The sequence below is a fragment of the Panthera tigris genome, chromosome B4 (assembly GCF_018350195.1).
Source record: "Panthera tigris isolate Pti1 chromosome B4, P.tigris_Pti1_mat1.1, whole genome shotgun sequence".
Classification (NCBI taxonomy): Eukaryota; Metazoa; Chordata; class Mammalia; order Carnivora; family Felidae; genus Panthera; species Panthera tigris.
This window is the reverse complement of record NC_056666.1, coordinates 59,470,051-59,480,291: the sequence shown is the minus strand read 5'-3', so window position 1 is coordinate 59,480,291 and position 10,241 is coordinate 59,470,051.

The window sequence follows — 10,241 nt, the reverse complement described above, 5'->3', positions numbered from 1 at the left end:
TTATTCTTGATACCCAGATTTCAACTTGTGCCCACTTGGGGACCCTGGTTTCTTTCTTTCTTTCTTTTTTAATTTTTAAATGTTTATTATTTATTTTTGAGAGAGACAGAGCATGAGTGGGGGAGGAGCAGAGAGAGACACACACACAGAATCTAAAGCAGGCTCCAGGCTCTGAGCTGTCAGCACAGAGCCTGACACTGGGCTCAAACCTGTGAACCCTGAGATCATGATCCAAGCTGAAGTTAGATGCTTAACTGACTGAGCCACCCAGGTGCCCCACAAAAAAATTTTTTAATGTTTGTTTATTTTTGAGAGAGAGAGACAGAGATAGAGCATGAGTGGGGGAGGGGCCAAGAGAGATGGAGACACAGAATCCAAAGCAGGCTCCAGGTTTTGAGCTGTCAGCACAGGGCCCAACAGGGGGCTTGAACTCATGAGCCGTGAGATCATGACCGGAGCAGAAGTCAGACGCTTAACTGACTGAGCCACCCAGGTGCCCCCCTGGTTTATTTCTTGATCCTAAAGTCCTTCTCCACAATGTACCCTCAAAGACTGGGATCCTTTTTTACTCTCAATTTATGCTTCTCCCTTTCCAGTGTGCAAAGGCCCTGCTATCTGTTGACAGTCTTATCTATATTGCAGTCTCTCTTTTTTTTTTTTTAATTTTTATTTATTTTGAGAGACTACAATCAAGGGAGAGAGAGATTGGAGCATTGAGTCCATTGACATTTACAGTGAGTACTGAAAGATATGAATTTATTGCCATTGTGATGCTTGTAGAGTTGGAGTTTCTGGTGGTGTTCTCTGGTCCTTTGTTGCTTTTAGTCTTTTTTTTTCCCTCCCTTCAGAGAGTCCCCCTTAAAATTTCTTGCAGGGCTGGTTTAGTGGTCACAAACTCCTTTAATTTTTGTTTGGGAAACTTTTTATCTCTGCTTCTATTTTGAATGACAGCCTTGCTGGATAAAGAATTCTCAGCTGCATATTTTTCTGATTCAGCACATTGAATATATCCTGCCACTCCTTTCTGGCCTGCCAAGTTTCTGTGGATAGGTCTGCTGCTAACCTGATCTGTCTTCCCTTGTAGGTTAGGGACTTTTTTTCCCTTGATGCTTTCATGATTCTCTCCTTGCCTGAGTATTTTGTGAATTTGACTATGATATGCCTTGTTGATGGTCAGTTTTTGTTGAATCTAATGGGAGTTCTCTGTGCTTCCTGGATTTTGATGTCTGTGTCTTTCCCCAGGTTAGGAAAGTTTTCCACTATGATTTGCTCACATAGCCCTTCTACCCCTATTTCTCTCTCTTCCTCTTCTGGGACCCCTATGATTCTGATGTTGTTCCTTTTTAATGAGTCACTGATTTCTCTAATTCTTAAATCATGCTCTTTTGCCTTAATCTCCCTCTTTTTTTCTGTTTCATTATTCTCTGTAAGTTTGTCCTCTATATCACTGATTCTCTGCCTCATCCATCCTTGCCACTGCAGCATCCATCCGTGATTTCAGCCCAGTTACAGCATTTTTTATATCATTCTGACTAGTTTTTACTTCTTTTTTCTCTGCAGAAAGGGATTCTAATCTACTTTCGACCCCAGCTAGTATTCTTATTATTGTGATTCTAAATTCTGGTTCAGAAATCTTGCTTGTATCTGTGTTGGTTAAATCCCTGGCTGTCATTTCTTTGTGCTCTTTCTTTTGGGTTGAATTCCTTCATTTTGTCATTTTGAAGGGATAAAAGGAATTAATGAGGTAGAAAAATTAAAATTAAATTTAAAAAAGTATTAAAATTTAAAAATTAAACACACAAATCGAATAAATGATGCTAGAACCTAGGTGTGTTTTGTTCTGGGTGTTGGAAGTGGTTTGACAGATTAGAGAAAAAAAGGGTGGGGGGGAATCATTTGAGAGTTTGAGAAAATGAATACACTGAAGTAGACTAAAATGAGATGATGGGAGTAAAATAGAATTTGGAAAAATTTACACAAAAGCAAAGAATATAGAAAAAAATTAAAAATGTTTGTAATAGAAATTTAAAATAAAAATGAAGTTTTTCTGCATTCAAGAAAAAGAAAAATGAAAAAGAAAAAAAAGGAAATTGTTTGAAAATTTGAAAAAGTGAATATGCTGAAGTAGACTAAAATAAAATGATGGAAGTAAAATAGAATTTGAAAAATTTACACAAAAGTAAAAAACGTAAAAATTAAAATATTTTAATAAAAATTGAAAATAAAAATGAATTTTCTGTTTTCAAGAAAAAGAAAAGTGAAAAAGAAAAAAAAAGAAAGAAAATTGAATAGGTGGACCTGCTAATAGATTGAAATAGGACTGAAATTACTTTGTTTTCCCCTAGAAGTCAGACTATGAAGCACTTTATAGTCCATAAACTAAGTAGGCAGTGAGACTTGTGTTCTTAAGAGCGAGGTTGGCCCAGTTGGGCGGGGCTCAGTGTAACATCTCCGCTCTCCACTAGATGGCGCTGCTAGCCTACTGAGGTGGATTGTTGTGTCACTCATACGTGTGTATGCGCATGCTCGGGAGCAGTGAAAATGGCGTCACCCAGCCACCCAGTCTCTAGTATCGGAACTCTGTTCTCCCTGATCAAAAATCACGCACCTGTCCTCTGTCTTCAGCTTTCGTCCACTCCCTGCTTTTTCACTGTGTGTGACCAGGCCCCAGGCAGTACCTCTCTCCCGAGTTTTGTCTCAAATGTGGCTGTTTTCCCCATCCCCTTACTTCTGAAGGACTGCGGCTTTGACCTGTTCTTCCCCTCTGTGGGAGGGTCTTACCGACCAATGGCCGAATGAACAATGGCCGAATGTTTGCTGCACCCAGGAATGCTTGCTGGACCCTGCTGCTGCTGGTGCCTGAGACTGCGGCCATGTGCCAGCCTGCCCCAGAAAAAGTTCGCAAGATAGTGTAGCAGCAGCATTTCAGGGATTATGGAAAATCACAACACACATCTGGCACCTGGCTTCACCCTTAACGACCTTGTTCCAGCACCAGTGAATGTGGCCGTTTTCTGGGGTCTACTGGTACCAGGTGGCTTCAACAGTCTCTACCAAATGGCCTTCCAGCAGTGGAACCGCTTTCCCCAGTGTGGCCTGAGAACCTCCCGGACCCCACTCTGTTCCTGGGGATTCGCCTTTCCCACCAGAGCACCGCCAGGTATCGAGCTGTGGAGTTGCAGCCTTTGCGCTCCCCTTGTTTACAGTCTTAATGGAATTTAAACCGTCTCCTCTCTCCTTTCTCCCTTGTTAGTTTAGTTCCTGCAGCTGTTTCCAATATTCCACTTTCTCTCCAGCTGCTTTTATGGAGGGGTGCTTTTCCCGTATTCTACCCCCCTCCCCAGTCTCCAGCCTCTCTCTGCTTGCAAAAGCGGGTCCCTGTCTGCTGCAGCTTCTTACTCCCCAAGTTCACCTGTCTGTGCTGCATACCTGCTGAATTCTGTGGTTCAGGTTGTGCAGATTGTTGTGTTAATTCTCCAATCAGTTTTCTAGGTGTATAGGATGGTTTAGTGATGGTCTGGCTGTATTTCATGGACGCAAGACACACAAAAAACTTCCATGCTGTTCTGCCATCTTGACTCCTCGAGAAGGGGAGAGAGAGAATCCCAAACAGGCTCCGTGCTGTCAGCGAGGAGCCTGATGTGGGGCTCAGACTCATGAGTTGCAAGATCATGACCTGAGCTGAAATCAAAAGTCAGACGCTTAACTGATTGAGCCACCCAGGCGCCCCTGCCATTTCCATTTTTAGATACTACATATGAACTGTTGTTATGCTCTACTATGGTGGGTGGGGGGATATTTCTATGGCTGCATTTAGAACTACTCTGCCAGTAGCTTTCTATAGATAGCTAGTGAATACATGCAAAAAGTTGGCTCAAATCTGGAGGCCAAAGAGAGATCACAAACAAGCTTTCAAGCCACTTCTGGAAAAATGAGAGAGGCTGACAGCACTCTGCCTGGTGCATTGCAGGATCCAGAGAAGGCATGCAAGCTTAAAAATTTTGCCACAAGAGGGAGCAAGAAGTGTGGAACAGATGTACCATAGAAGGTCTGAAATAGCCTCAGAATCTGGGAAGGCTGACAGTATCTATCACTCTTTTAAAGGCAGTTAGTAAAGATTGGAGGAGTTGACAGCTACTTCAACAGCAAAGTCAGCAATGCAAAAGTTTAAGGCACATGAACAATCAAAGTAAGATGACCATAATCTTTCAGTAACTGAACCCAAAGACATATGATTTACCCAACAAAGAATTCAAAATGGCTATTTTAAGAAAACTCCATGAGTTGTAAGAAAACAGACAATTCAACAATATCAGAAAAACCATATATGAACAAAATGAGAAGTATAACAAAGAAAAATCATTAAGAATGAAACATTCTGGAGATACAGAATTCAATAGATGAAAATGTGATAGCATCAACAACAGGAGATCAATCAGAAGAAAGTGTCTAAGAGAGAAGACAGGGACTTTGAAATTATCCAGTCAGCGGAGAATGAAGAAAAAAGAATGAAAGGGTGAAGAAAGCCTAGGTGGTCTATGGGATGCCATCTAAAGAATCAATTTGTGAATTATTGGAATTCCAGAAAGAGGAGAGGGAGGGGGACAGCAAGCTTATTTAAAAATATAATGGCTGAGAACTTCCCAAACCTGATAGGAAATTTGGATATGCAAGTTCATGAAGCTCATAAGTCACCAAGCAAAATTAACTTAAAGAGATCTTCTCCAAGATACATTATACTAAAACTCTAAAAAAGTCAAAAACAGAAACTGAAAAGGAGCAAGAAAAAAAAAAGGCTTGTAACTTTCAAGTTAACTCCCATAAATCTTTCTCAGCAGAAACCTTATAGGCTGGAAGAGAGTGAGATCTATCAGGAGTGCTGAAAGAAAAAACAAAAATTGCCAAACAGGAATACACTGTGGCAAAGCTGTCCTTCAGAAATGAAGGAGAAGTAAAGAATTTTCCCAAACAAAAGTTGAGAGAATTCATCACCACTAGACCTGCCTTATGAAAAATGCTGAAAGGAGTTCTTCAAGCTGAAATGAAAGGATGCTAATTAGTAACATGAAAATATGTAACACTGGGAAAGGAAAGTATATAATCAAATTCAGAATATTCTAATACTATAATATGATGGAGTGTTAACTCTAGTATAAAACTTAAAGGTCAAGAATATTAAAAATAACTATAGCTACAATAATATGTTAACACAAAAAGAGGTAAATTGTGTCATCAAAACCAAAACGGGGAGGAGTAAAAGCATAGAGATGTATGTGATTGGAGTTATTATCAGTGAAAAATACACTGATATACATATAAGATATTTTATGTAAGCTTCATAATACCCACAAAGTGAAAACCTATGGTACATTCACAAAAGAGGAGAATCAAAGCAAACCACTACAGAAAATCATCATTTCTCAAAGGAAGGCAGCAAGAGAGGAAGAAAAGAATGCAAAAACTATGAAACAGCCAGAAAACAATAGTATGACATTAGTAAGTCCTTACCTATCAACACTCTAAATGTAAATGGATTGAATTCTCCAATCAGAAGACATAGAGTGGCTAGATGGATTAAAAAACAAGACCCAATTATATGTTGCCTAACAGAGACTTACTTCAGCTTTAAAGACACACAAAGGTTCATCAGTGAAAGGATGGAAAGAGATATCCGATACAAATAGAAACCAAAAGAGAGCAGGTAGCGATACTTACATCAGACAAAATAGACTAAGCCAAAAACAGTACCAAAAGACAAGGGAGTTTATTGCATAATGATAAAGGGGTCAATTCATCAAGAAGATATAATAATCATAAATACATATGCATTCCAAATCAACCTAAACATATTAAGCACATACTAAGTGGCCAGAAGGGAGAAATAACAATACAATAACAGTAGGGTATTTCAATTTCCCAATGTCAACAATGGACAAAACTGACTGGATGGAAAGGAAACATTTCACTGGAACTATATTCTAAACCAAATGCACCAGCAGACATATATAGAACATTCCATCCAAGAGCAGCAGAATATACATTCTTCTTAAGCCACATGGAACATTCTCTGGGATAGAGCACATGATAGGTCACAAAACAAATCTTAACAAATTTGAGAAGGTTGAAATCATGCAACATGTATTATTTTGACCACCATGTTGTGAAACTGAAATCAATATCAAAAGGAATATTGGAAAATTTACAAATATGTGGAAATTAACACATCCCTGAACAACCAATGGGTCAAAGACATCAAAAGAGAAACAAAAAAATATCTTGAAACAAATGAAAATGTAAACACAACATACACAAACTTATGCTATTATGCAAAAGAGGGAAGTTTGCAGTGATAAACATCTGCGTTAAGAAAAAAAAGATCTCAAATAATCTAATTTTACACCTCATGGAACTAGGAAAAGGAGAACAATTGTAGTCCAAAGTTAGCAGAAAGATCAGAGCAGAAATAAGTGAAATAGAGGTGAGAAAAACAATAGAATAAACAAAACTCAAAACTGGTTTACTAAAAACAAAAAATGGACAAATCTTTAGCTACATTAAGAAAATAAGACTCAAATAAAATTATAAATGAAAGGAGACATTACAGTTGATATTACAGAAATACAAAGGATAAATAAGAGACTACTATGAACAATTATATGCCAATAAATTGGATGACCTAGAAGAGATGGGTAGATCCCTAGAACCATATAATGTACCAAGACTGAATCATGAAAAAATAGAAAATCCGAGCAGACCAATAACAAGGAAATTGAATCAGTAATAAAAAACCTCCCAACAAAGAAAAGCCCAGAACCAGATGGTTTCACTGGTGAATTCTATCAAAGGTTTAAAGAAGTAATGCAAATCCTTCTCAAACTCTTCCAAAAAAATGAAGAAGAGAGAACACTCCCAAACTCATTCTATGAGGCCCCCTTATCCTCATGCTAAGGCCAGATAAAAACACTATAAAAAAAACTACATCTGATGAATATAGATAGAAATTCTCAACAAAATATTAACACAATATTAGCAAATAAAATACAACAGTATATTCAGAAAAGGATTATTTTTACACCATGATCAAGTCAGGTTTATCCCTGGGATGCAAAAATGTTTCAATATACACAAATCAATAAATGTGATACATGACCTTAATAGTATGAAAGATAAAAATCACCTCAATAGATGTAAAATAGCATTTGACAAAATAAAACATCGTTTCATGACAAAAATGCTCAATAAATTGTGTATAGAAGGAATATATCTCAACATAGTTAAGGCCATATATGACAAACCCACCACTAACATATTTAATGGTGAAAGGTCCAGAGCTTTTCCTTTAAGTTAGGACCAAGATAAGTGTACCCACTCTCATCACCCATTCAACATAGTACTGGAAGTCCTAGCCAGATAAATCAAGCAAGAAAAAGAGATAAAAGGTACCCAAATCAGAAAAGAAAGAAGCAAAATTGTCTTTGTTTGCAGACGATATTATCTTATATAGGGAAAATCCTGAAGGTTCCACCCAAAATCTTGCTGGAACTAATCAAGAATTCAGTAAAGTTTCAGGATAAAAAATCAACATACAGAAATCAGTTACATTTCTGTACACTAACAATAAAATGTCTGAAAAGTAAATAAAGCATCCCCATTTACCGTAGCATCAAAAAGAATACAATACTTAGGAATAAATTAACCTAGGAGGTGAAAGTTCTATGCACTGAAAACTGTAATATTGATGAAAGAAATTGAAAAAGACACAAAAAATGGAAACATATCTCGTGTTCATGGGTTGGAAGAATTAACAATTTTAATATGTCCATACTACATAAAGCCATCTATGGATTCAATGCAATCCCTATGAAATTCCAATGGTGAAAAATTTATTTTCACCAAAATAAAAGTTTGTATTATTTGTATGGAACCACAAAAGATCTTGAGTAGCCAAATCAATCTTGAGAAAGAACAGAACTGGAGACCTCACATTTCCTCATTTCAAGCTACACTACAAACCTATTTAGTCAAAACAGTATAGTTGTTACCATAAAAATAGACACATGGACCAATAGAACAGAATTGAGAGCTCAGAAATAAACCCTCACAGATATGGGCAACTAATATTGTAAAAGGGAGCCAAGAGTACTCAATGGGGAAAGCCTAGTCTCTTTAATAAATGATGTTTAGAAAAAGTGGATATCCGCATGCAGAAGAATGACATTGGCCCCCTACCTCATGAAATCTAACTTGTAATGGATTTCAGACTTAAACCTGAAGCCATAGAACACCACACAAAAGAAGGGAAAAAATTCCTTGACATTAGTCTTAGCAATGATTTTTTTGATATGATCACCAAAGCACAAGCAACAAAAACAAAAATACAAATACAAAAACAAAAACAAAAAAAAACAAACAAGTGGGATTGTATCAATCTAAAAAAGCTTCTACACAGCAAAAGAAACAATAAAATGCAAAGGCACCTTACAGAATGGGAAAAAAATATTTGCAAGCCATAGATTTGATAAGGAGTTAATAAGAAGAAATATAAAGACCTCATAAAAATAGCAAAGAGAGACTGAACAGATATTTTTCCACAGAAGACATACGTATGGCCAACAGTACATGAAAAGGTGCTCAACATCGCTAATCACCGGGGAAATGCAAGCCAAAACCTCAATCAGACATCACCTCACAACCGTTAGAATGGCTATCATTAAAAAGACAAAAGTTAGTAAGTATTGAAGAAGATGTGGAGAAAATGCAACCCTTATAAATCTGTCGGTGGGAGTGTAAATTGGTGCAGCCATGGTAGAAAACAATATGGAGGTTCTAAAACATTAAAAATAGAGCTACCATATGATCCAGCAATCCAATTCTGGGTATGTATCCAAAAGAAATAAAAACCTAATCTTGAAGAGATATCTGCACTCCCATGTTCAGTGCAGCATTATTCACAATAGCAAAGATATGGAAACAACCTAAGTGTCCATCAATGGATGAATGGATAAAGTAGATATGTTATTTATATATAATAAAATATTAGTCGTGAGAATGAAGGAAATTCTGCCATTTGAGATAACATGGATGGGCCTTGTGGGCATTATGCTAAGTGAAATAAGTAGGACAGAGAATGGTAAATACTGCATGATATGTCTTACATTTTCATAGAGAATGGAAGGGGTGGGGCTTGGTGGGAAATAGGGAAATGCTGGTCAAAGGATACAGACTTTTCAAGTTATAAGACTGGAATAAGTTCTGGGAACCTAATGCACAGCATTGTGATTATAATTAGTAATACTGTGTATTATATACTTGAAAGTTGCTAAGAGAGTAGATATTAAATGTTCTCACCACAAAAGAGAAATGGTATTTATGTGATGTGATAGAGATGATAGCTAATGCTATGGTGGTAATCATTTTGCAATACGTATATGCATTAAATCAAGTGTACACTTTAAATTTACCCAATATTTTATGTCAATTATATTTCCTTTTTTAAATAATATTTTTAAAATGTTTATTTAGTTTTGAGAGAGAAAGAGAGAGAGACAGAGCACAAGTGTGGGAGGGGCAGAGAGAGATGGAGACACAGAATCAGAAGCAGGCTCCAGGCTCTAAGCTGTCAGCACAGAGCCCGACATGGGACTGGAACTCATGAGCTGCGAGATCATGACCTGGGCCAAAGTCAGATGCTTAACCCACTGAGTCACCCAGGCGTCCCTATGTCAAATATATTTCAAGAAAGGTGGGAAAAAGATGCTACCGACGTAAATCTCCCTTATTTTTGTAATCATAGTGTAATACACAATATTCACAATCCTCTTATTATCACATGATATGTTTGACAAAAATATTACAGTCATAAATATTGTGAGATTTTACTCCACAAAGTTCCATTTTATTTGAATATTGTTCAAAATCACCATGTGGCTATGCACAAACATCATTATAACTTAATATAGCATAGACTTTTTAATGTGTGGATTGCTTGACATTGATGCTTCATGTAAGTATTAAGAATCAACCTGAACAATACACAGCTTAGTTTTGGAGGAAGGTCACCAAGTGTTTGAATTCTTGAATATTGCTCTGTATTTCTGACTTTATGGTACACTTAGGTGCCCTTAGTTGAGGAAAAAACAGTCTATGGTATTTTGTTCAAGATTGTTTTATGAAGCACTGAGTTATTTGCCTTGTTATTACTGGCACATTTCAATTAAAGTTACTAGTACAATTGCACCTAT